Source organism: Phoxinus phoxinus, assembly GCF_949152265.1.
Source record: "Phoxinus phoxinus genome assembly, chromosome: 18".
NCBI classification, from domain to species: Eukaryota; Metazoa; Chordata; class Actinopteri; order Cypriniformes; family Leuciscidae; genus Phoxinus; species Phoxinus phoxinus.
In genome coordinates, this window is record NC_136893.1 from 16,066,018 (window position 1) to 16,092,460 (window position 26,443).

Below are 26,443 nucleotides of genomic sequence, written 5' to 3' on the forward strand. Positions count from 1 at the left end.
GTGTCCACGCTGCGTCGCTTCATTGACGAAAATCGGCGTGTTAGACAGCTATGCTCGTATTTATAGGCCTAGGCCACGCCTGTTTGGGCGGGAGGTGACGCAGAAGGGCGCGAAGCGTCCTCATTGGTCAGCGTCCTGGCCTCGCATAGGCTGTGCTTTTCTGGCAGAGCAGCCAATGGGTGAGCTGTATTGCTCCGCCTAGGTTGTATGCTTCAGAAAAGCGTTTTACAATATTACAAAATTAAGGATTAATTTTTGGCTTCAATCTCGACAAAGAAATATCTTTCCCGTAGCGTTCTTCGACGCAGTACTCGTTCCCTCTCCTAGAGAGAACCGAGGTTACGTTAGTAACCGAGTACGTTTCTGCATGGTTTTACGTAAAATGTGCTCATAAAATGGTAAAAGTAGATTAGATAGTATTCTGACATAAACTGGAATAAAGTGTGACATTGCAAAGAATTTTTATCTGACATTTTTCCTTAAAAAAAGTTAAATTATGCAGTTGCACAAACTAAAACTGCTTCTCACAATCAATGGATAAAAAGAACAGTCACAGTTGCTGGCGATTTCAAGTCATAACAACAGAACTGTTCTTAATGATTCTCCAACAATGACAGGGTTATTATAGTTAACTAAAACCATAAAAGAACACTTTTATTACTTGAAACAAAATATTTTATTTCTGCTAGTTGCCAAAGCAACATTTCTTATTTTCATTTAGGTTTAGCCTAACTGTTCTAAAATATCTATAACTGAAATAAAAAAAAATAAAAAAAGTATATAGACATTAAAAACTGATAATTTTTTTTAACAAATAATATATATATATATATATATTTAAATATATATATATATATAAACTATAATAGTATTGTAAGGCTGGAGAAACTGGTTGGAGAGATAAACTGGTCTATGAAACAAAGGACCTTGCTGGAAATTAACATCTGACCTCCCCCATACAGTCTCACTCCCTCTCACGCCTAAAGACTCACACAAGAATATATATGTGGTTTAATGTGAATGATTATTATGTTTAGTATCATTTTAAATGTCTCAGAGTGAGTGGTACAAATGTCTCATTTCCAACTAAGTTAAACAAAAAGAAATCAGGTTTTGTGAAAGAGGTTTTGGCTATTTAATGGAATGCGGCAGAGGAATCGGGGCGCTTTCTGTATCCAGACTGGCCCATGATGGCTGAGAGTCATAGAGACTCCCAGCCAACATGTATTTATTCAGGTTGGGTTCGCATCTCTTCTTTTTATTCATGTTTTGTATTGATTATCTTTGAATTGATTATACAATTGACCTGATACCTGATTTAATAAATTGTTACATTTGATTATTCAAACTGATTTTGACCTTGCTAATTTAATAGTTTAAAAGTAATAGTCAAACATTCGCTCACTTTTAGTGATGCATAGATATTATCAAAACCTTTCATTTATGGAGTCAGATGAAATAACGAGTAAACACATATGATAAATGTATTGCATTTAACCCAAATTACTTTGAGATGCTAGAAAGACGGAACGTGCAAGAAACCTTCCCCCTATAATTGGAAACCCTCATTGGACCAATATAGCGCGGCTTAAAGTATCTCACTATGATACTATAATAACACTGATCTATGACAATAAACTTTTTATTTAAAGTCTGATTTAAAGATTATGTATCTTTGGAAATATCCCTTAAATCACAGAGCAAAAGCTGTCTGGCAACAGTTGATAAGGTATGAATGTTCACTATTGCTTTTAAGGGGTTGTCAGTTCTGTTTGGTGCTCACAAAGGTGCAGAAATACACACAAATTCAGTTGTACTGCTGTTTAATAATTTGAAGGCTTACAATTTACAAACTTTTCTTTTAAAACATGGACAAAGGCTCCAAATTCTGCTCTTTTATCTGTTTTGTGGTTTGCTATAAGCTGAATAGCACACCTTGCCCGTTCAATTATATCGGTTTTTAAAAAAAAGAGCAGTGATTTATCACTGTCTTTATTATAAATAGAATTAGATTAACAGACATTTATATTATGACACCAACAGCAGTAATTCAATTTCCAGTTCTGCAGTGTTTTTATTTCCCCCTCCCTAGATAAATAAACAGAAAGAGGAAGATTAGTGGCTCAGTGTGGGACAGCATAAAAATGACAAGAGTATGTATAGCGCATCGGCACCGCTGTCATAATGAGAATAAAAATTTCAAAGAGTTCCTCATCTCATTCTCTATTCTCTTTTTCCATCTCTCTTTATCCTCAAGTTGGGAGTAATGGTGGACAAAACGAGGCTACAGGGAAGGGTCCTCATCACTGATTTATGTTTGCTCCCGTGTCCCGCATGTATTTTCCACACTTTGAATGTAATAGAAAGCATCACCCGTCACAAAAGCGCAAACAAAAGCGCCAGTCTTCATTGTGATGCGGAAAGCCTCAACTTGCATATCTCGTGCACAAAGCCCTGCATCCCCTACGATTGTTTTTCTCTCTTTTTTTGCTTTGTTTTATGGCAAATGGTGAAGCGGAAGCTGCTCTGTCTATTTCAATGACAATCGGAAACAAAATTATGCTGAAAAAGGTGCCTAGGTTGAGTTGGTGGAAAGCGCTCTTCAAATTATAGATGATTAAAGAAATTTGATGGAAAGAATTTAGAAAGAGAATGTTTGAGCGTTAAGACTCACATGACCCTCGTAATGGTTTAGTTGTCGGTGTATCTCGATTACAATATAATTGCCACTCTGTTCCTGTGTTAGTTTCTCCTAAAGGCGCTATCATGACACTTCTATGGCTTGGCTGTGGTGGTCTTAAGGGGAGCAACTCATCCTTTGTTTGTAGCCTATGCATATTAGTAAAACCAATTGTGTTATATTATCTTTCTTTAATATGATAGTGAGGAGTGCTACAGGGGGTGAAAATGATTGTTGTTCAACATGAGGCTACAGCAGAACATGGCATCTCAGCAGTGCTATAAGCTCCAAGCTTAACTCTTTATGACCCCCAGAGAGGGTTCACTGAATGGCTGTGGAGAAGAACCTCAGCTGGCATGAATGAGGGCATTTGCTGGGGTAATCGGGCACTTGAAAGCAACAATTAACATATTCTAACAAGATCAAGAAATCTATTTCTTACTTGGCCTCTGAACCACTGAATTATTCTTCTCTTAATGCACATACAAACATGCTTTTATCCAAACTTACACTTATTCTATATTTTATCAGTTATCAGGCCTTTAATTAAACTAATGTCCATGGCATTGTTAGCAACATACCATACTCTACTGATTGAGCTACAGGAATGTTAAAGCGTACATAATTTGTGTCCATTAATGAACACGTGTTAATAATTGGTAATGCGTGTAAATGAGTGCGGATGTGTTTATAATATGACATTAGTATTCACAGGTATTTGTATGTAAAGCGTTGTTCTAGCTGACATATATTTACATTATTAATGTATTGACAGCATCTAACTGACAAAAAATATGAAAAAGTCCAGCCAATTTGTACATGAAAAGTATGTTCTGGGTGCGTAGATTCAGTTTACAAAACATGAAAAAACTCAAAAAGGAATCGGCACACCAAAAAAAGTTCAGGATCCATTGAAAAGGAGTATTTTACTGAAGATTCTCATATAATGTCACAACAGAATACCATAGTGCACTAACAAAAAAGTGACTGTGCATATAACAAAAAAATTAAAAACTTTCAGTCCATCTACTTTAAATCTGTTTGGGGATTACATTACTGAATAATTTTTATTTTATTTCCTTAATATGTAAATACTTTAAATGTACAGTATATTGTAACAAATTATTGTCAATTTATTATTTGTTTGTAATTTATTATTTGTATATAACAATTTATTATTATTATTGTTGAATTATTATTGTTGTCTCTAAATAGCTATAGAAATATATTCACATGCATTTAAATATAATTAAATTATATTAACAAATAAATATAATGGATTTGTAAAGACACATATTTACATTCCTAAAGACATTTATGTTTTAGATGCTGTCAATACATCCATATATTATGTTTCATTATATCCAAACAATGCATATCTCACCATTTCGTATGAATACCTAAAAATACTAATGAGGTCAGAGTGGCATGTGTGCTTGTCTAAGTTTATTCTTAAAGAACCCTGTATCTATTCAGACTGCACATAAAATAGTCCCAATCACAATTTTATAGTTATTGTAAAGCTGATTAGATATGAGCTATAAAACCTATGAGAATATGTCACAAGCTTCTTATGAATCCTATTTCATTCATCATTATGGGAGGGTGTTTATAGAGATTACAAATCCATCAAGGAGAATAGCTCATTTGTTGTAGGCTGATATGATTAAAGTGTTTACTTCATTTGCTTAAAACTGCAAACAGCACATCTGAGCGTATGAGCTGAATGTTGGACAAGAGACTTAGACGCCTGGAGTACTGAAATACACCCATCCATTTACAAAACGCATCTGTGGGAGGTGTGTTGTGTGTGGGCAAAAGGTACGAATCTAACTTGAAAGTGTTTGCTATATGTGGTCTAGCATCAAGGTGGCCCACAGGAGTCAGTTTGAATGCGCACTGGTTAGAAACTGAACAGAAAGGCTTTGTATAATGCTCGTATTATGTGTATGCATTATTTTTCGCTGAATATATTTATCTCAGATCTTGAGGGTAACTGCTGTGAGCCTCCAAAATTAAGTAACCACTTAATTGGCAGCATCCAAGAGGTGAAAACAATGTTGTGTGTCACAGTGCTAATGGGCATTAACATGTTTATAAATAACCGATTGCATATAGAGCTTCATTTGTGACTCATTGATTGTGATTTCCCTCCACTAGTGTTATGGAGACTATATAGTATGTAATGTTTCCACACTGATAACAAGCCATTTGAAAAATGTGAACTCGCTAGCATATGTTCCTCGCAGAGGTTCTCCACTCTGTCTAGCTCAAGGTTGCCAGCACTTACTCTCATAAGTGGCGTAATTTGTTGAGAGGCTGGTGGTAATAGAACCCAGGATAAGGGCTGAAATGATTCAGAGCTTCATCCAGTAGAAACACATATAATGATGCTGACATTCGGGATATCAGCGGACTCTGGGGTTCTTTTATATGAATTCAATGCACCATTATGTCAGTGTAACAGTGAATGGGTGTCTTGCACAGTCTAAGATGTTACATTTGTTTTGGTCAGGTCTAATGTAATTTTAAGCCAAAATCGGCAGTCACTGTAAAAAGATGGAGTGACGTTGCTGGGAATTGGGAATTTAATCTTGTCTGGATGCTTGTCTTGACTTGATTTCATTGCCACCTTTGTGAGAGTCCCCCGATCAGACAGATTTAACCCTTTTGGATGGAAGGATATGCATATTTAGTGAGACGGCTGAAAAAAAATGTCATACTAAAATCTGGGGTTTGCTTTGTCTGCTGTTATGTTTTGCACAAAGTTGAGCGTTCAAGGCTTTTTATTATACTTTACTGACCATTCATTTGTATGGACAATCAATGAGTCATAAAGGATGGTTGTTTAGGTTCTATCTGAATAGGGATGAGCTCTACAGACTCAGTGACTGATGGCAGGGCGAAGACAGGGTTTATGACAGGGAAACCAAACAGTGGAGAATGCATTATACGGGTATAGATACAGGGTTCTTTAAGAATAAACTTAGACAAACTTAGTTTGCCAAACAGAAAACTCATATGGACCAAAAAAAGTGCACGTTATTATTAGGGGAAAGGAACTGTGTCCCTCAAAACAGACAAAGAGCTGATCAGAGTGTCTTAAGCTCTCTGTGCAGTCCAAGTACACACACAGGGCGCATATCGGACATAGCAACGATAAGGCTGGGTCTGCCTTGTCATGAGGACGCACTTGCAGGTTCACCACCTGATCCCTAAAAGGAGTAGTGAGAATCTTGGGCACGTACCCCAGCCGTGAGAGTATGCTAGCCAAATTCCAGGCATGTTTCGCTGACAGAGGTCTCCTGCAGGTTCTCAACGCTGTTGATGGAAATGAGCACAGTCAGTGGGGCCATCTACAATGAGAGGGTGCTAAACTCGACTGACTCTAGAGGGTTCAACTGGGGGCTCTATGTAGGATCAAGTCTACAGAGAGGTCCCAGGAGGGAATAAGTGCATTGTGTTGTGCCGCTATAGCAGCCACATGCACTTTTAGGGTTGAGGGGACAGCCACATCTCCAACCTGTTCTCCAGGAATGAAGCACTGATCCAACTACCAATCCGTGAAGAGACGGCACTTTGAAGCATATAGCCACCTCGTGGAGTGTTTCAGAGGTCTGAGTGTGGGTGCCAAATTGTGCCCTGTCCCTGAGAAGAAAGATCGTTCCTCATTGAATCGGTGGGGGTAGGTTGGGGTCCGAAAACCAGTCAGTGGGCCCTATTTTAACGATCTGAAACGCAATTGTCAAAGTGCAAAGCGCAAGTAACTTTGTGGGCGGATCCCGGCGCTGTTGCTATTTTCCCAGCGGGATAAATGACTCTTGCGCCCGACGCAAATCTAAAATGTGTGTGTCTGAAGTCGCTTCATTATTCATAGGTGTGGTTTGGGCGTAACGTGAAATAAACCAATCAGAGCGTCCTCTCACATTCCCTTTAAGAGCAGACGCGCTTGTTCCATGGCGGATTGCTATTATAACGGCGGATTTGCCAGCGCACGCCAGGAGCGGTTCACAGCCGAGGAGACCGACGTTCTCGTCAGGGTCGTAAAACACAGAGAAGTGACATTGGGGATGATGGGAGAAACCCACCCAAATTAGCTTCGGTTAAACAGGCGTATAATTTGGGTAGTAAATGTGTAGCCTAATCTAGATTTATTTTTTATTTTTATCTAGATAGATCTTTTTCACATCTTCACGGACACAACAATGATTTCCCTCGTCTGTTAATATTTTTCCTTGTAATAATGTATGATTTGCAAAAATGAAAACTGCTGCATCTGTTTATATTAGAGAATCAAAGTGGATGCGGGTTAACATTATGGCCAAGCACGCGCCCTTAAAATACCATATCACTAACGTGCAATGCGCCACTGTCTTTAGACTGTTTTTTTCCTGGTCAATGGCGCAATTGCTTTCTAAAACTGGAAAATAGCACCATGGAAGTTTTGCGCCGGAACACGCCTTCTCTTTGCGCTGAACCGCCCCCGCGAGCGCAAGTTCATTCCCTAATTTACCGACGTGCGTCTGTGGAGGGAAAAGTCCGCTGTGCGCGGGTGCAAAATAGGAATGATACATGCGTCGGTGTTCAAAGTCAATTGCGCTGGGTGCAAGATAGGGCCCAGTATCTGATGTGACCACCATTTGTCTCACGCAGTGCAACACATCCCTTTCGCATAGAGTTGTTCAGGTTGTTGATTGTGGCCTGGGGAATATTGGTCCACTTCTCTTTAATGGTTGTGCGAAGTTGCTGGATATGTGCAGGACCTGGAACACACTGACGTATACGCAGATCCAGAGCATCCCAAACATGCTCAAGGGGTGACATGTCCAGTGAGTATGCTGGCCATGCAAGAACTGGGATGTTTTCAGCTTCCAGGAATTGTGTACAGATCCTTGCAACATGGGGCCGTGCATTATCATGCTGCAACATGAGGTGATGGTCGTGGATGAAATGGAACTACAATGGTCCTCAGGATCTCGTCACGGTATCTCTGTGCATTCAAAATGCCATCAATAAAATGCGCCTGTGTTCGTTGTCCATAACATACGCCTGCCCATACCATAACCATCACCGCCACCATGGGCCACTCGATCCACAACGTTGACATCAGCAAACCGCTCACCCACACGACGCCATACATGCTGCCTGTCATCTGCCCTGTACAGTAAAAACCGGGATTCATCCGTGAAGAGAACACCTCTTCAAAGCTCCAGACGCCATTGAATGTGAGCATTTGCCCACGAGTCGGTTACGACAACGAACTGCAGTCAGGTCGAGACCCCAATGAGGACGACGAGCATTCAGATGAGCTTCCCTGAGACGGTTTCTGACAGTTTGTGCAGAAATTTTTTGGTTGTGAAAACCGATTGTTGCAGCAGCTGTCCGGCTGGCTGGTCTCAGACGATCTTGGAGGTGAAGATGCTGGATGTGGAGGTCCTGGGCTGGTGTGGTTACACGTGGTCTGCGGTTGTGAGGACGGTTAGATGTTCTGCCAAATTCTCTGAAACGCCTTTGGAGATGGCTTAAGGTAGAGAAATTAACATTCAATTCACAGGCAACAGCTCTGGTGGACATTCCTGCAGTCGGCATGCCAATTGTACACTCCCTCAAAACTTGCGACATCTGTGGCATTGTGCTGTGTGACAAAACTACACATTTTAGAGTGGCCTTTTATTGTGGCCAGCCTAAGGCACACCTGTGCAATAATCATGCTGTCTAATCAGCATCTTGATATGCCACACCTATGAGGTGGATGGATTATCTCGGCAAAGGAGAAGTGTTCACTAATACAGATTTATACAGATTTGTGAACAATATTTAAGAGAAATGCGCTTCTGTGTACATAAAAAAGTCTTAGATCTTTGAATTCTGCTCATGAAAAATGGGAGCAAAAACAAAAGTGTTGCGTTTATAATTTTGTTCAGTGTAGTTATTGATCTCTCGAACGCAATGGCCAATTAGAGGTGTTTAAGTTAGTCAGAATCCACTTACCGCTCAAAATGCCAGAGTTTTAATGCAGAGAAACCTCTTATTAACAAACAAAGTGTAGACACGATGTAAGTAAGAGATTTATTGTGCATTGTTGGCAGCTTCAGTGATTATAACAGAACTTTGTGAGATCATGATGAACTGACAAAATGACAGCTTTTAAGTGATTGTCAAGAGAGCGGTCTTGACTCACTTTCGAAGCTACAGCCTATATAATCCATTGATTAAAACTATTGTTTTTCATGCTGCTAAGAGGTCTGGCGGCAAATTGCATGCTGCAAATTTTGCAAGTGACATTTACATATGAATGCTGGATTCAATCTGCATGGGACAGAAATATGACGTTAAAATAGCAACGCATTAAAGCAATGTAAATGCAGACTAATAGATTCATAGAAAAATATTAAATTCTATTCCAGTTATTGGTAAAAGTGATGACTTGTAAATAATCTTAAATGTCTCACTGTACACTACTGTGGTGAAGCTGTTGTTTAGCCTACATCTGCACTTTACTAGATCACCCTCACAAATTTCAGAAGCATCCTCTGTGATTTGATTCTGGAACTGGGCCCGGGCTTCGTTCACAGTAAAGCTGCTACACATGAACTGTTATCATTCACATGTGTGGAGTGCGTCTCAGACTCCATCTCTGCATATGCTGTGAGTTTGGGTTTCTTATAAAGTTCATCTGGGAACGCAGTGTGCACCATTTCATCAGATTTGTAAGGTAAATAATTTATAAACCTACACCAACGCACGAGAATACATCAATATGTTTCTAAATATGCGAACTTCATCCCGTTTTCAAAATAAAAGTTTAAATCCTTGTTCTGAGTTTGCATGTTTTTTATGTCCACATATTCTAGTGCATGAAATTACAATGGCTGTAGCATTTCTATCAGAAAGAAGTGGCCAAATATTACAGATTAAGTAAACATTTAAATCAAATGTTTGGCCAATATTAAAGGCCCACTGAAGTGCCTTGGAACGAATTTGATTGGACAGAAGATGTGATGAGAATCTGAAGTCTGCGCTGCCGTCATAAAAATCTGTGATCCACTTTAGCGGAAGTGAGGGACTGTAAGTTTTGAATGCTTATAACTCCTAAATGCAACTTTTGTCATTGGTTTGGAACACACCAGCTTATTCATAACTTTAAAGCCCCGTTCACACCGCCAGCGACTGCACGCCACGATCCGATTCATTTCAATGGAACGCTGGCGACCTCCGGTGACACCAGCGACAGTGACTGTTGGCGACAGAATGTGGGCGTGTCAAGCGACGTGAGACACGTGACAAAAGTTCAGAAATGTAAACTTTATGCAAATGAGAAGCGATTTTCACGAGCGCCAACCAATAGGAAAGAAGACTTTCAATGGAGCTCACGTCACCGTCTCAAGTGCAGGCAAGACAGAAGAGTTTGAGGGCGATTTCACTGTTTTATATGATTTGACTGTAACCACATACATGGATATAACAAAATGATGCATGGAAAAGAAACTGTAGAAACTATGGAGACAGAATAGAATCATTAATAATTCACGCAGAAAACCTGATTTACACATGCGTAGACAATTTCACATGCATGAAACCTAATTCACGTACACACAAAAAAAATTCACGTGCGTGGAAAAAATGTTTCCCCACAAAAAACAATTCACATGCGCAAAATAAATGTATATATTCATAAAATACATTTCACAAATGCAAAACACAATTCGTAGATATACAACTGTGTGCAAAAACCTTTGAGTGTTTAAAATGTACGAGTTTATCCCTGAATGTGGACGTGCAATCGTCATTCACGTGTGAATCGCCTCGGATGTGTGTGTGTGTGTGTTTTTGAGACTTTCCTGGCAGAGCTCTTGACCCACACGGGTCAGTCGTACTCTTTAGCCAATCAGATGCGAGCTTACCATTCAACCAATCATATATGGAATCCCATGAGAGTGCATTCGAGGAGCACGGTTCTGCGCACCATTTGCGCAATACGGATTAATTAGAACGGAAATGAAGCTTTCAAACCAGCGAAGAACGGGTACGAGTTTAGTTTATTTAATAAAAGTCTGAGTTTACACGGTTTATCGTTTACTCCAGGGGTGCCCAATCCTGCTCCTGGCGATCGACTGTCCTGCACAGTTCATCTGCAACCCTAATCAAACACACCTGAAGCAACCAATTAAGGTCTTCAGAGCACGTCAGGATCACTTGAAAATTAAAGGCAGGTGTGTTTGATTAGGGTTGGAGATGAACTGTGCAGGACAGTAGTGGTGGGCAGATCGAGGCTTCGTGAAGTAATGAAACAGTTGAACCAAATGTGCCATATTGTTTCGAGGCTTCGAATCAATCCGACACCCGTCTCCACGGTGACACCTAGTGGTCACTTGCAGGTGTTGATCCTGAAACAACCTTGACGAGCCATTAAAATTTTATTTTTATTATTGTATTTTTCTAATATGTGACTTGTAACCTATAAAAAATCCTCTGACAAGGGACACTTGTTGCTGGCATGCAAAGACATTTTTAGCAAGGACATACAAATGAGGAAAGATTACTGCTCTCTCTTTCCAGTAAGTTAGTGGATCATGAGTTCTGGGCATCTATCTATCCAAATCTATCTATCTTTGTATCTATCTATATGAATCTATCTATGTATCTAGATATGTATCTATAATCTATCTATGTACCTAGATATGCATCTATAATATCTATGTATTTATATATGTAGGCTATCTATAAACTATCTATAGCCTATATGTATCTATCTATTAATCTAGCTGTCTATATTTATATCTATCTATTGATGTGTCACTGTGTAGGCTATACTCTGTCTGTCTCTAGCCTATCAGTCAATGTGTTGTGTAAATTTAAATGTAAGCCTAGCCTATAGCTAACTAATCAAATCGCACTATGTCACTATATCACCAAAAAATCCGCTATCTCAAAATCAAACTGTAAACGATAAACCGTGTAAACTCAGACTTTTATTAAATAAACTAAACTCGTACCCGTTCTTCGCTGGTTTGAAAGCTTCATTTCCGTTCTAATTAATCCGTATTGCGCAAATGGTGCGCAGAACCGTGCTCCTCGAATGCACTCTCAGGGGATTCCATATATGATTGGTTGAATGGTAAGCTCGCATCTGATTGGCTAAAGAGTACGACTGACCCGCGTGGGTCAAGAGCTCTGCCAGGAAAGTCTCAAAAACACACACACACACATCCGAGGCGATTCACACGTGAATGACGATTGCACGTCCACATTCAGGGATAAACTCGTACATTTTAAACACTCAAAGGTTTTTGCACACAGTTGTATATCTACGATTTGTGTTTTGCATTTGTGAAATGTATTTTATGAATATATAAATTTATTTTGCGCATGTGAATTGGTTTTTGTGGGGAAACATTTTTTCCACGCACGTGAATTTTTTTTGTGTGTACGTGAATTAGGTTTCATGCATGTGAAATTGTCTAGGCATGTGTAAATCAGGTTTTCTGCGTGAATTATTAATGATTCTATTCTGTCTCCATATAGAAACAGTCTCAGTGAGTTTAATTCATACATTTATAGTTCGAGTGTTGTAATGTTATGATGCAAGTTTAGCACTGCTGCAGTTCACTTTACAGTTGCCCCTGCATTATGTGGACTATTAGGGAAATTAATTATTTCTCAAATTCGAGTGACGTTTTAGTCATTTATGACAGTATGAGTGAGTTTAATTTAATTGATCTATTGTTAATCCAGTAAATGATTTAATCCACTGAACACTGCTGTGGTAATATAAAATAAACTTTCTCAACAGCATACTCTTTCTTTTGAGCCTAATTCCTAGTCAAATTAAAATTATATAGTTGTATAGATCACTTGTGATGGTATTTTGTATCGATATGGCCAGACGTGCAGTCTACCAATAACATTAGAGCGACAGCACTAGGAACGCCCACAAGCGACTTCACAGTACAGAGACTAGCGACATACAGCGACAAAGTCACTGGCGGTGTGAATGGGGCTTAAGGCTAAAATATTCATACTAAAAGCTAAACAAATTAAATTTTTATTTTAGGGGGCCTTTAAACAAGGATTTGATCTGCTGTTAAGTGTAACAACATCCGGCCATTAGCACCCTCTGCAGGCATTTGTTATAATGCATAATGTACAATGTACATAGATGATTGTTTATATGTATTTTAACATTTGTTCTATTAAACCATATGACTACTTGTTTTTGATCATTTATTTGAACCAAATATGATCACTTTATTGTAATTATGTGTGTTTTAAATTATTTTAAAGGCTTAGGTCTTTGCTAAGATTATTACTCGAATAATCATTAAAATAATCGACCAATTCCTTGATTACCAAAATAATCGTTAATGACAGCCCTACTCCTATGCATCGATCCAAACGGAGTAGCCGTCAACGTGGATGCCATAAGCCCCAGGAGCCTCTGAAACTATTGCAGTGAGACCGGAGTTTTCTGTCTGAATAAGTTCAGGCTGTTCAGCCTAAACTTTGCGCGTTCTGCCATGAGATGTGCCATCATAGTAACTGAGTCTAACTTCACACAGAGAAAAAGAGAGAGTTCTACAGCAGGGAGATCTTGCTTTTTCTCAGTTGACCTGAAGCCCCGACCGGCTGAGTGTCCCTGTGCACAAGCAATAAATCCTGAGAGTGCACTAGAACTAGCCAGTCGTCGAGGATATTTGAGAATGCGAATACCCACTTTCCTTAGAGGGGGGCAAAGGCAGTCTCCATGCCTTTTGTGAAGACGTGAGGTAACAGGGACAGCCTGTAGGGGAGGACCATGTACTGATATCCTCGTCCCCTAAGGGACAACCGTAGGGACAGTCTGTACAGAAGGAGAAACGAGAGATGAAAGTACACGTCTTTTACAGGTCTATCACCGCAAACCAATCTTGATGGAGAACGCACATTAAAATTCATTTTTGGAAGAACCTGTGAAGCGAGTTCTGGCAGTAAAAATATACTGTACCCCAGTTACTTTCTTCCTAGTGGTGCACGAGGAGCATAGTCGTGGAAGTTGCTCCTCGTGCACCAGGAAGAAAGTAACTGGGGCGGAGTGGCTTCTGCTCTCATGTATTGCCGCAGGACAGCAAATGTGAGTAAATTGTGTCATCTTTGCAGGACTGTGATATGAAAAGTGTGCAATGTAGAATATTTTCAGCAACAGTGTGAAAGTGAATAGCACATAACAGGCACAATACTGGTATAAACATAAATATATATTGGTACAATATGCGTCACATGACTAAATTTACATCATCTTTTTTAAATACAAACGGTTTCACAGTCCACAATACAACGTGAAAACAGCGTTTTCAAATGTATCCACTTTGGAGTGCGTTTTCAAGAAAAGCTTTGTTTTCATTAATAAAAACGCCATCTCAGTGTGGACGGAAAGCCAAACCGGAGAGAAAAATATACGTTTTCAAACGAAAACGTATTAGTGTGGACATGGTCTCAGTCTGCGCAACCACCTGTTGGTGAGGCCCTGGTGAGACATCCACATCAGAAGGCAAAAACAAACCCTCAACCGAGGTGACTTTCTGCTAAAAAAAGCAGGAATGTCACAAGACTAACAACCACAAAGTTCCCATGGTCATGCTCTTGATATGTGTGCATGTACCATCCACAAAAGCTTTTCCAGCCAGGGCATGGCCCAAATGGCAGCCATCTGATGGAGATGGGTGTCGACCACATCCAGAAAGACATGGACAAAGAACGTATTTAAAAAAAAGATGCTTTATTTTGCGCGTTTGCTCTTTTAGAGGAAGTCTCTCTTTTATATTTTGGAAATTTCTCTTTCTAGTTGCTCAAAGCGCCCTGCAGGAGAACTCTTTTGCACTTATCTATGCATATGGGAGAGAGAACTGCTGAAATGCGTCATAGAAATCCAACAAAGCTTCTAGGCAGAGGTGAATGGAGAGAGAATCACAGATGCGTCTTCTCGACCCCAAATAACAAATCTGAATGAGTGAATGCAAGCCATCTCCTTTTATACCCATATGCCCAGGGGAGTGGCATGCAAATTCAACTCGCCAATTCTCATTGGCCTTTCCTGAAGTATTATAGGTGTTTGAGGCTCCCAAGTGCAACCACTAGTGTCACTACACAATGTCGAAGTGTGAGTGACAGATATAACAGGTAGGTTATAGCAGGTACACTGTAAAAAAAAACTGAAAATGCTATAAAAACCTGTTATTTGGTTTATTGTAAATTACTATAACATACATGTGTAATTTTAAATTATTTACATTGCATCACATATATTTTTTACTGTTAAATACTTTCCAATTTATTTATCTTTTTGCAAGTAAAAACTACAGATTGCCATATAATTTAATGTAAAATAAAACAGTATAAGGACATTTCCAGAAGATCCAACACATCACATGAACATATTTTATATAAATAGTTTTGCTTCTTCTCATTTTTGTTATCAGTATGTACATTAGGGCATTTTGTGTGACATTTTATGTTATTTAGTTAATGTTTGTTGCATTATTTTTGCATCATGTATGTTTTGCATCTTTTATTTTTGTGTGTATGACCAACTCCACAGTCTCTATAGGAATATTGGCCATGTTTTATATACAGGTCAATTATGATTAACTCTAATTCATCATGTGGCTTTCTGTTATTGATAGTCCAAGTAGGCTTGGTATATAAGATTATATAATTTAATGAAATATAGGCCTGGTTTCACAGACAAGGCTTAAAGGTGAACTAAGTAACTTTTTTACTTTAACTGATCAACTTCGGAGTCACTGGAATGGTTCTATTACTTATTTTGGGTTGAATGGTGGTGGTTTCGCACCCCCCTGGTGCCCGTGAGCGGAAAAACAGCGTTTGCAACTTTGGGCCGGCGGCCCGCCGGCCTCTTCGTCTGGAAGTATCGTGTGTAAAGAATTGCTTTACTGCAAAAATAAATCTGCTATAATGCTGTCATTATTGCGCTCCCTCACGCTGTTGGAACCCGAATGAAGACGACGTTGCAAAGAGTTTCCCATCTGCTTTGATGTCGTTGATCTACTAAGCCTCTAGTGTCTGAGAATAGCCAGCGAGTTTTTAACAGTTGTTGTCAAATATCTATTCCGAAGCTGCGGGGGGAGCTCTAGAGAGAAACCTCCGAGCAAAACGCGAGGATACAACAAAGAAATTCCGATCTTACTGAGGGCTGCTTTAAGCCTAGTCCGAGACTAAAATGCAGGCTGTTTGAGCTGTCTTACCTGAAAGCAACTTGCACTGACATATCTTAAAATATGTCGATGCCATTGTTTTGTCTCAAGAAGCACACCAGTTATGATTTTCAGTTATGAAGTCAGGTTTTTAAAATATTCTTGAATGTCCTAATTTAACTAAGGCCTACTATTAAGCCCTGTCTGTGAAACCAGAGGATAAGGTTTTAAGTCAAATATACACACACCGGCCACTTTATTAGGTACACCTGTTCAACACAAATATCTAAGCATCTCTCAATAAACTTCGAACCTTGAAGCAGATGGTCTACACAGCAGAAGACCACAACGGGTGCCACTCCTGACAGCTAAGAATAGGAAACTGAGGCTACAATTCACACAAGCGCATCTAAATTGGACAATAGAAGATTGGAAAAATTGTTGCCTAGTCTGATGAGTCTTGATTTTTCTGCTGTGACATTCAGATGGTAGGGACCGAATTGGATGAAAAACAACATGAAAGCATGGATCCATCCTGCCTTGCACCAATGGTTCAAGCTGCTGGTGCTTTAATAATGTAGGGATATTTTTTGGCATACTTTTGGCCCCTTACCAATTGAGCATCATTTAAACACCACAACCTTCCCGAGTATTGTTGCTGACCATGTCCATCCATGATGGCTACTTCAGCAGGATAACGTACCATCCAAGCTAACAAAAAAAATGTTTTTAGAATGTTTTGCTAACATTCCCATTAGGTTATGAAAATGTTATTTCAGATTTTTTTTAAATGTATTAATAATGTTTTTTTCTTGGTTAATGTGAACGTTAAAGGAACATTGCATTCAATAATTTTGAAAATGTTATGAAAAAGTTATTTCTAAATGTTTTTAAAAACGTCCAGTTTAAAGAACATTATAAGACCATTCCAGAAACATTATTTCAAGGACGTTTTTCACTAACATTTACATGATGTTAGTGAAAGTTATGGGAACGTTCCCAGTTAGCTGGGATGTCACAAAGCTCAAATCATCTTAAACTGGTTTCTTAAACATGACAATGATTCATACACTCAAATGGCCTCCATAGTTGCCAGATCTCAATCCAATAGAGCGCCTCTGGTAAGTGGTGGAATGGGAGATTCTCATCATGGATGTGGAGCTGACAAATCGGCAGCACCTACATGATGTTATAATCTCAATAGGGACCAAAATCTCTAAGGAATGTTTCCAGCACTTTGACTTTGTTGAATCTATGCGATGAAAAATTAAGGCAGTTCTGAAGGCAAAAAAGTGTCCAACCCAGTACTAGCAAAGTGCCCGATGAGTGTACAATATGCCATCCCGCAATAACTGAAACATTTATTATGGTGAACTCCTGGCAACCACAGCTGCTTTTTGGTAAATTTAACAGGATATTTTTTACACTATAGTCAGAGCCATATATCCTTACGGGGAGCACTCCGACTCCATTACCCAAGTTTGAGTCCTGGCTCAGGGTCCTTTCCTGATATATCCTATCAAAATATGCCAGAAAGAACCAAATATAAATTAAAAAAGAGAAAATAAAAATAAAAAGGCCAAAAAACATCCTGGCAGAGATTGCTACTCTACCCCGTAGCTGACCCCTGTTTCATTCTTGTAATGCAATCCAGCATCCACTACCAACTTTTGTTTTGTTTTGTTTGTTTATTTTTATTGCTAATCCACTGTGGCCCATTTGCTTTTCCACTCAACCTCCATTTTTTGGCACATTCTGAATTGGAGTCCGTCATGGCCATTAACCGTTTATTACAAATCTGTTCTGAGGCTTAGCATTTGTGAAATCCTGTAAATGAGTGTTAGCTAGGAATTCCAGCATCATGCTGCTATGTGTTAAAATGATGTGCAAAATTTCTGTCGAGTTCACAGCTCACCTGTGGGTGCGTCTGTCACTTTCACAAACACCTCTCTAGCTGCAAAGGCTATTTAAGTGTGGAACGGGGTAAAACGTTCTCTGTTTCAGCAGCTACGACCTGCAGCTGAAAGCTCTAGAAGGTTTTACAGTGATCTTTGCATCCTCAGACAGCAAGTCAGGATGTTACTGAACAGAAGTACTGCCATCAAATAGATGGGCTCTGCATATAATGTTAAACACATACCAAATCCCTCATTTTCATGATTTAATTTATGAAGTTTAGCTGAAATGTTAATCTACTGTAGTGATTTGATAGACTGATAGATATAGACCATTTTTTTAATTAATTAAATTAGGTTTAGTAAAAAAATTAATGACATAATTAAACAAAACCTCAATATTTAAACAACTTCAAACAAAAGTAAAATGCAGTAATGAGTATTTTACTGCCTTTGCAATGTAAACACCATAGCCCTTTGCATGAATAAGGTTGAAGACCTCTGGTTATAATGAATGACTGAAAACAATAATAAACATTATTGACAGAGCACTACATGTGTGGGATTCTAAAAATACAATGGTTTGAAAAATATACATTTGAATTAGTCTAAAAAAATAAAATAAATAAAAAATCTATTGGAGTTGCACCTGTTTCAGAAAAGTCAGTAACTTTTTCAAAAAAGGAGCAACGCAATGGAAATTAAAAATGTCATCAAAATGTTCGTGTGTGCTTGTGGATATTTTATTATGCATTCAGAACACACACACACACACACACACACACACACGTTTTATAACACAGTTCAGGGCTAAACAACAAGGATAGCCTGTTAACTCGAGGTTTGAATCTATTATTGAAACCTTTATACTAATGTAACCTACACTACCCCTAAACAGGTTGACATTATTAGAAGGAAAATAGAAAATCTTTTGAGCATTTCAAATAGTAAAACCCACTTGTTATGTCACTATTATTGTGAACTATCAAGTATAGCAAAGCTGTATGGCTTTACTGACCCTGAATTTCTCTCAGCCCTAAACAAGCACTCTCGAGTTAAGCCTACTTGTACAATAAATGGATGAATATCTCACAACATGACAATAGGAAAAAATGCGACATGAACACAAAAGAGCCACGAGTAATGATCACTAAGCACAACAACAAGTTGATAAACCCATCAGGGAACGTGATGTCATAGTATGTGCCTTATTAATAATTCATTTGTTATTTCAACCTGGTCTCGCTTTGATTTTTATCGTTACATTAGGATACTCGGCAGTATCACCTGCTCTTAAAACAGTTCTCGAAAATGTCACGCAACCATGCAACGGCGCTAATCGCAAAACACAACTGTTTCTCTTGCGCTCTCACTCTTCTTTCTTTCTTTCTTTCTTGTTTAAAGGGTATCCTGAAAATCACGTGTTAAACAACTTTTCGGTGTAAATGCGGTCAAGGCTCTAATTACTACAGGAATAATTAAAACACGCAACACTTGAGGCAATCGCGCGCAGAGAAACAGCATCTCGACCTCACACATGTTCACCGACAGGTAGATTTTTATTCGGCATCTTCACGACTGCTTCCCTCACAAACTCTATCGCAATCTATAAACTTGAACACGGGTCGAAATGAAAGAAATCACGATGCCCTAGTTTGTTTCAACAGATGTTCCGCCTGTTTTGCGGTGCTATTTTGATAAAGAGGAAACGCTTTAGAGGAAAGACATAAAACAAAAATCAAAGACAATATACCAAAACATCTAAAGTTGTTTTACCTGCTCGGATTGGCACAGAGTACGCACGGGATGGATGAGGAAATCCAAACTTTGAAGACTGCGAGCCCTTGATCGGCTGTTAATGGCTCGTTTATGAGAGACGCATTAGATCGGCGCAGTCCTGACAAGACTATGCGAGCAATGCTGCTGTCTGTCCCTCCCTCCCTCTCTCTTTCTCTCTTCCCCAGAGAAATAAATAATCTCTGCTTTCATCTGGATCACTGAATCTCTCCCGCCCTCCCTCCAGTTTGCACGCGCTCTCTCTCTCTCTCTCTCTCTCTCTCTCTCTCTCTCTCTCTCTCTCTCTCTCTCCCTCTCTCTCACACACACACACACACACACACACAGAGAGAGAGAGAGAGAGAGAGAGAGAGAGAGAGAGAGAGAGTTTCCATTGACTTCTATTGTGTTTATACGATGTTGATATTTTCTCAAAACCCTCGCACAAACATTTCTACATTTTTAGATCAGAATTAAAAAATTGTTTAATTAGCCATTTTATCTGTGAGCATTGGCCGGTCCCCACAATAGATGAGATTTTTGCTTGCATCACTAAAATTCACAGGGCCCGGGACTGGACATTCTCTTTCCATGGACCAAATTAGTTGTTAATACTGGACCTTTGTGGGGCCCCTTCATCAGTGGGTCCCCGCAATCAAGCAGAGCCTTCATAAAAATAAATAAATAAATAAAAAACAAACATGCAATGTCCAATACACCATTATACATATTCCTCTCTTTTTATGCAGAATTGTACACACACACTATATCAGTTTTGACTGAATTGACTGTTTTTCTGTAATCGATGGGACAGTATGCTTAAATTTGTAAGTAGCATCCGAACGGATTTGCAGTGACTAAATCACTGGTTCTCCATCCTGGACCTGAGCACTGCACATCTGGGATTTTATTTATCACCTGATTTATATCAGTGGCTCATTATAGAGACTGCAAGACCTGAACTAGGCTGTCACGTTCAAAATGTGCAGAGCTGGGGCCCTCCAGGACTAGGATTGAGAAGCACTAGCAGATTGCAAGCGACAGGATTACTACATCGGATTAAACTGCAACAAACATCATTTCATTATCTGCGCATCAGATGAAAAGCATGGTGGGGTGGTGAAAATCTCTCACTCTTGTGTCCAGTTTTGTTTTTACTTTAATATTTTATAGGCTCTCGCTCTGGAAAGCATAATAGTATTATGCATTAACATACAGTGACAAAAGGTAATATATTGGAGTTTCTTAATGACTTCTGTGGAGTTTTATGTTGTCATTAAAGCTTTAGACATACCAGTAGTCTTCCACAAACGGAATAATACTGGCATCTCAGCATGTATCAATGAGTTTGGTATCTGCATGGTCACACGCCATTATGAAGTTCATCAGTCAGACTGGGAAATGAGAAGTCCTTTCTTCCAGTCTATAGCCATTATGTCTCTCTGGGAAGAGCTAGTTTCTTCTTAATGGGGTGAACCATTGAACCACACAGAGATCAGGGCAGTGATGCTGTACAGGGTCTATAGTGTGCCAATGGGATACGGACAGATGGCTGTGTAATTACGCAGGAACTAACCCTGTGCGTATGTAGCTTCCACTTTCGAATGCGAATATGCTCAATTATTCTTGTTTTCTCAAGAAAACAACTATCATGTCATTCCATGATAACTGCATGACAAATCAGAACCGAAAATTTACAGTAATGTGTTCTAATTTAGATGGTAATGCAACATAATGTGGAAAGAAATTCAACATCAAAGCTCATTGTGCTAAACACACACTTTTAGCCTCAAGGAGTTCATTATGGCTAGCAACACAGAGCAGATATCTAATATATGGATGTAATAATAATAATCATAACTGTAAATGTAAGGGATAATGTAATGTCTTTTATTTTGTGATAATGTGACCGACTGTACATTATCTTGCTGCTTATAATAATGATAAATACACTTAATATACATAAACAAATAAATGTGTACATGAATATTGATTCAAACTATTTTATAATTTTACCTGTACATAATATTAATCTGAGATTCAGCTAAGAAAAATTATATTTTAGGCCTACAATATACAAAACATCAATATGACGATAACATTAATAGTGAAGTCCTCTGAGGTCATCTTCACTTCATTCAATAACTGAGACACAAAATGGCAGCAGTTGTGTTTGAATGAAGCAAGAGAATATTTTGAAGGAATCGGTTGAATGAATGATTCAGTGACTCATTCATAAAGACAGTCAGTTGTTTCGTTCCTAAATAAAATTAATCAGCTTTTTTGAATGAATCGGTTGACTGGATCATTCAATTGATTCACTTACAAAGATTTGCTGTGTCTGAAACCGCTCCCCATTTCCTATATAATAGTGCACTATACCGGGTTTTGTAGTGGTGTCTGAATTCTGAGTGAACAACACGATTTCCTACATTCCTATAGCCTACTCTTTATACAGACAATACATTCTGATTTCAGGTGTACAATCAATGTACACTTGGCAACAGACTATTTTCCATATTGCAACATGAGACGGTGAAAGACTTTTACAAATGTAAGAGTAACTTTTTGCTGATTAAAGTAGCTAGCCTACATGAAGATATTGTGAAGCGAAATGATACAGATTGATTGATAATAATTATTTTCAACTGTATTGTGTTCATACACTTGTTTATTGTTGTTAATAGTTATTTTGTTATGTTATTTTAAACAAATTAAATAAATAAAATAAGACAGTCGTAGGCTATTTTTTATATAATAAACATGACAACTAGGCTAGCTAGTTGTTTTATTCTCTTTATTATGAACATACAATAAATGTGTGACAAATGAACAGTGAAAAAATACAAGTGAACAACTGAGCGATTCGGTTCGGACAGTCATATAGTCTGACGGTCTGGAATGTGTGCACAGACAGTGAATTGCCGCTCAGCCAATCAGATTTCAGGACTTGGACTGTTGTATAAAGCCAATACAGTGTGACTTTGATAGTGACATTTTTTTTTTGTCTTTGATAAAGACTTTTCAATACTATTTTTCCAGTTACACTTTATTTTAAGGTGTCCTTATTACAGTGTAATTATACATTTAAGTACTGAGTAATATTAAGTAACTATGTGAACTAACTATAGGGGTCATGGTTAGGATTAGGTTTGTTGTAGGGTTAGTTGCATGTCATTATGCATAATTTATTATTACTAGCTACATGTAACGTGTAACAAGAACACTGTAAAATAAAGTGTTACCTATTATTCTTTAGTGTTTCCATTGAATGCACAGACATAAAACATCAAAATAAAATATAACAAAGCCTTACGTCAGACTTGTCTTTGACCCATGGTCCATAAAATCAGAAGCTCTATAATTAGCTATTGGGTTTTAAGAAGGGAGGAAATGGCCTCACTGGCACAGGCCTGTGTAAGACAACCTATAATTGGACCACAGGCACACCCATTGAACCAGCCACACAGTGTCCCTGCATCATGCATTACCATTTAATTGTAATCATTACATTGCCCAAATGTAGTTGCAATCGAAGAAGATCACGACTTATACGACAATCTGTTCAATGCACATAAATAAGAAATCTGTGCAGTGGTTTACAAACACACACCGATCTGCTCATGCATTTCTGAATTAGGGATCAAAGGATGAAGGCAGCGGTTGCAATGCTATTCATCATACGGTTATTTCATGTGCTGGAACTAACACGCATTTGTCTTTTTCAGATAGCCGTTCAGGGTGAAATTTGGCTTTCGCCCACATGAGTTCACACTGTGGCCTTGGGTTTGTGTGACAAAGCTTTCTTCAGAGAAAAATAATATCCTTCAAAAATATATAATAAAAATGTGCAGCAACTGTGATGTGCTTAAAGACAACGTAGATTGAAATGGTGTGTGCTGGAGAGATCAAGAGCAGATGGATGTAATTCTCAACAATATGCTCCATTGAAACGGGGTAAAACGGACTGTCTTCAAATACAAATCTAACACAAATAGAAACTGCAGGTCCTTGAATTAACTTAGTTACGTAAAGGCAAAGCTTCTACAGAGAATATATGAAATAGGCTATTTTCTAATCTAAAAAGATGCAGAATAAGTTACGCAATATGCTTAGTCTGGTACAGGTTTTCTGATCGTACAATACGGTTAAAAGGAATCGTTCCCTGGCTAATGGGTTATTGGTCACGTGTACTAGATGGCCTTAATTATGAAGCTATATTTGAATGGGGATGTAGGGCAGGGATTACTCTGACATTAACTGAGTATAGAGGTAAATCATAAAGTGATATGTCCAGTCCAGCATCTGTGTCTGAATGTCATTGATCCGATAAATGAACACACTGACAGTGGCGTATTAGTGTGAGCGCGACTTTAAAGTCATTAACTGGCTGGTCAGTGAAAGCTAGTTTAAGTGATTCTGTCCCAGCACACATTGAGTGAAGCGAGTCGGAGGAGTTCATTAATCAAATGGACATAATGGCGAGGAGAAAAATATGGGACATTCTGTGATGGCTGATATTTTGGAAAAGGTGAAATTTATTTTGAAAACTGGATTTTTTTGTCTTTAGTGGGATTTCTATGAGCACCTCAAAAATAGGCACTATTTTTAGGCCTTTTGTGCACAAAAGCTGTCTTATCTTCAGACAGAGGTCTCCAATTAGCCTGCTCTTTTCTCTTGGAGGCCATTGAAATCTATTTTTTTTCGGGGTACACACACACACACACACACACACACACACACACACACGTATATTTTTGCTTGCACATCTGAAATAGGAGCTAGATGTGCCCTTATTCTCGCCAATCAAAACATTTCCTGTTTCTGTGAATGAAATCGCATACTCTCTTGAGTAAATACTTGTTTTTAATAAATATTTACTTGATGATTGTTAAAAAAGTATGTTCCAAATAGTATGAATGTGTGTAGTTTGAATATAATCTGAGCGCACTATATTCGTCATGTCTTGTCATCATGTGATCTACCAGCAATAATGTGTAATAATTGTGTCACTTTACTGCCATTTACAAATCCTCTCCCATGGCCTCATGGGATAGTAAAATGTCCATTGTATCCACACTTCAGAATCTTGCCAGATACTTTTTGCTTACTCTTTTATAAGTGCTGTGGATTTAAATTTCTTTTGTCACATACTGTTTTTCACCTATAGTAGGGCAGTATGCTATTTCTGGGACAGAGATGTGTCTGCATGCTGGTCAAATCACATGACTTTGATTTGGCAGATACAAGCTTTTTCACATATTAATAAACAGTGTTCAAATACTTTAATGAGACGCCAAGGAAGAAAAAAAAAAAGCAATGAGGACCACAAGTCTATTTCAAGATAAAAACACATAGGCTTACATGACACAGGCCAACATGTGTAACTTTACCAGGGCCACTTCCACTATATTGAGAAGGACCCCCACCACCCACCCCAGAATAACTGAATTTGATAACTGTACCTTCTGGAATTTCTCTGTTCCAGTTTCATCTCCTTATCTGTATTATGATATGCAGAAGACACAGGTTGTATTAGAAAATGATTGTATCTAGACCCAGAGCAGTCTTTCCCCCAGATTTTAGAGGTCACTAATAAAATGAGATATACCCTGAAGAGAGAACGCATGAACTGGGTCAGGGTGAAGATTCTTTCACTCACTAGGTGGTTTTTTAAAGGCTTTTTAACTGTTTCATACTATTCAAGCAAATTATAATGTACATTCAGCCCCATAATAAGAGATAGGCTACACCTGAAATCAATTGCTCAGTTTCCCCCCCCCACCCACAACTGGAAAGGTTGAAGTGTTAAAAATAGCACAGTGAATTGTCTTACCTCTCAGTCCCTGGCCGTCTGTCTCTTCGAAGATAAATTCAAACTCCAATATTTTCATTAAACTCCAACCGAGTAACGTTAACATATTTAAAATCATAGAACAACAGGCCGATACTACTTAAAATTATATCATAGGAGATAAAAAAATGTAGGCCTACACCCAGCAGGTGCATCAAAAAATAAACCTCGAGTAGCCTATGACATTATAAATTATATTATGTAAAATATTTTAAACCAGCCAAAGCTAGTTTTCTAATTAGTTCGTCTCACTGCATCGTCAGGGTGATTTTAGAAGCGTCTTCGCCACTTTTCTACGGAGTCCCTAAGGGGACACGGTGATGGAAAAGTACGAGATGGAAAAAAATACATAGGCCTATAAATAGTATTTTAAGTTTTTCCGCTAGCTCGCTAAACTTCTCGCAAAAGGGGACGTTCCTATTAGGGTATGATTTCACATGCAAACTATGAAATGATGATCAATGGACTTTGCCTAATAAAAAGTTTGGCTGATGTGGCCACGCCTTAATTTACCGTTGTATAAAAAAACGAGAGACGAGGATATGACAGGTATGAAAGCAGTACAATTTTTGATGAAAAGTTGTGTCCTTCATTTTATTATGTGTTGACCGTTTTACAAAAGCAATTTAAGCACTTAAGGCACTTTATTGTGTAGCCTAGCTAGATAAAGTGGCAGGGTTTGCTTAAAACACCCTTTAGATTAGCATAATTTGTTCATTTAGCAGTTATGTCTAAAGCAGTAGGCTATTACAAATTAGGAATAGCCTATAACATGTGATTGATTTTAGATATTCACTATATTTCATACAGCATGGCCTCAAGTGATGTGTGCAATATAGGCTACATAATATAGACTAGGCCTATATTAAACATAGATTATCCAGAAATGAATGTTAATTATTCACTGGCAGCATCAGTCTCTTCCTCATATTATGCTACATTTGTCTGTAACAGGTTTCTGCGTGAAAACATTTCATTTGCACACGTCCCACTCAAGGTTTTTCCTTTGTATCCAGTTTGGCTCATCAAATTTTTTTGCAAGCAAAAT

At 38.4% G+C, this 26,443-nt stretch overlaps 1 protein-coding gene across 4 annotated transcripts in view; it reads right to left on the bottom strand.

Moving 5' to 3' along the window:
- Positions 1-25,692, bottom strand: part of camkvl (CaM kinase-like vesicle-associated, like) — a 60,098-nt gene extending 34,406 nt beyond the window's left edge. Inside the window, exons 1-2 of one of the 4 annotated variants that reach the window (XM_079587749.1) lie at positions 25,378-25,692; positions 25,007-25,043 (exon numbers count right to left, since the gene is read on the bottom strand). The gene's annotated coding sequence lies outside the window, so the exon portion shown is untranslated. Of the gene's footprint in view, positions 1-19,541; positions 19,836-25,006; positions 25,044-25,377 lie in introns of those variants that run through there. The other 3 variants (XM_079587750.1, XM_079587748.1, XM_079587747.1) reach the window with 3 other exon arrangements.
- Positions 25,693-26,443: the final 751 nt, after the last annotated feature.